The sequence below is a fragment of the Erinaceus europaeus genome, chromosome 9, assembly GCF_950295315.1.
Source record: "Erinaceus europaeus chromosome 9, mEriEur2.1, whole genome shotgun sequence".
Taxonomy (NCBI): Eukaryota; Metazoa; Chordata; class Mammalia; order Eulipotyphla; family Erinaceidae; genus Erinaceus; species Erinaceus europaeus.
Window position 1 is genome coordinate 47,558,434 of NC_080170.1, and position 2,252 is coordinate 47,560,685.

Sequence of the window (2,252 nt, forward strand, 5' to 3'; positions counted from 1 at the left end):
GTGTGGAGCTGTACCCCTCTTATCGTATGGTTTTGTCAATGTCTCCTTTTTATAAATAAAAAAGGAAAAGAAAAAGAAAAACATGCTCTAGAAATATTTGTCTCTGATACTGTTATATCCTAGGAAAAAGAAAAGTCAGAGGCCAAGTGGTGGCACACTCAACTGATAGCACATGTTACCTTGCACAAAGACCAGGATTCAAGCCCCTGGTCCTCACTTACAAAGGAAGCAAAAGGTCTCCATCCATCCATCCATCCATCTATCTATCTATCTATCTATCTATCTATCTATCTATCTATGATTATCTATCTTCCCCATACATCTCAGTTTATCTATCTCTACTCATTAAATGAAAAAATAGAGTCTGGGTGGTGGCACACTGGTTGAGAACACATGTTACAGTGCTCAGTGACCCAGGTTCAAGCCCCTGGCCCCTACCTGCAGGGCAAAAGCTTCACAAGTAGTGAAGCAGTGCTGCAGATGTCTGTCTCTCTCCCTATCACCCCCTTCCCTCTCAATTTCTGGCTGTCTCTAACCAATAAATAAATAAAGATAATTTAAATTTTTTTAAAAAATAAAAAATAAATAAAGTAAAATATATCATGCAACACAGAGCAGAAATGGACTTGATACTCTGAAGAGTAACCCAGATCTGGAGTCAGGCAACCTAGGCTTAAGTCCCAGCATTGCTCTTGCTAGCTCAGTATTTGTGAAATTTAGTTAACCATAGCAGTCATAATTCCCTCATCAATAAAGCAGGAATCATTCCTTGGAGGACTGTTCTAAAGACTCAGTGAAGTAATGGCTATACAATGCTCTGTAATTATGCATATTAATTTTAAAGTGATACATGAATTTTATGTGCAGTGTCTGAAGCTGAAAGTTGCTTTTAGGTAATAATAAAAATGTAATAAAGGCATGGGTAATTTATTAAAAATGTGCTCTACAAGCTGTGATATATACATAGTTTATTCTTTTTGTCTATCTTTCTGGGTTGTTTTTTGTTGAAGCTGGGTCCTTGAACATGCACGAACTCACTGTTTCAAGCTTACTTCTTTTTCCTTTCAGGGTTATTGCTGGGGCTCAGTGCGGGCACTACAAATCCACTGTTCCCAATATCCTTTTCTCCCTCCTAGTTTTATTCAATAGGATAATGAGAAAATGAGAGCGGAGAGGGGAGACAGAGAGGAGAGAGAAAGACACCTTTGGTACTGCTTCACCACTTGTGAAGTGTCCCTCTTGCAGACTGGAAGCAGGGCCTCAAGCTTGGGTCCTTGCACATAGTACTCTGTTCGATTAACCCGGTGTGCCACTGTCTTGTCCCCTCAGGCTAATTTTTTCATAGACAGAGTGAGAGAAGGAGAGACACCACAGCATGAGAACTTCCTCAAGTACCATGGCACTCCCATGTGTAGACTGTGAGCATGGTAAGGTACATGCCCAACATAACTCAGTGAGTTATGTTGTTAATCTCCACAAAGTTTATTTATTTGCCTCCAGGGTTATTTCTGGGATTCAGTGCCTGCACTACAAATCCACTGCTTCTGGAAGCCATTTTTTCCACTTTGTTGCCCTTGTTGTTATTGCTATTGTTGTTGGTGGATAGGACAGAAAGAAATAGAGAGAGGAGGGGGAAGACAGAGAGGGGGAGAGAAAGATAGACACCTGCAGACTTGCTTCACTCCCTGTGAAGTGACCTCTCCCACCCCTACCCCACCCCACCCCGCAGGTGGGAAGCATGTATACTTAACCCACTGCTCTACCACCTAGCCCCCCCACAAAGTTCATTCTTACCAGATTTTTAGTGGCCTGGAATCCTCATCTCAGAGGAGCAAATAACACTTAGATTTAGAGCACAGCTGAAAAGAAATATGTGTGGTAGGTATAGAATAAATGGGTGTAACTTTCCATTTAGGACTCAATGTCTAAATAGAGAAAGCCTCTGGAGGGACTAAATTCACTCATGACTGAAATTTCTGCAGGCAGGGGTACATAGCACAATGGTTATGCAAAGAGATTCTCATGCCTGAGGCTCCAAAGTCCCAGGTTCAATCCCCTGCATCACCATAAGCCAGAGCTTAACAGTGCTCTAGTGTTAAAAAAAGAGGAGGAGGAGGAGGAGGAGGAGGAGGAGGAGGAGGAGGAGGAGGAGGAGGAGGAGGGGAAAAGGCAAATGAAATTTCTGCTCTTGATGAAAAAAAAAAAAAACCAGCATATGTGTACTATTCTGTTTCAATGTACATACTAGGATC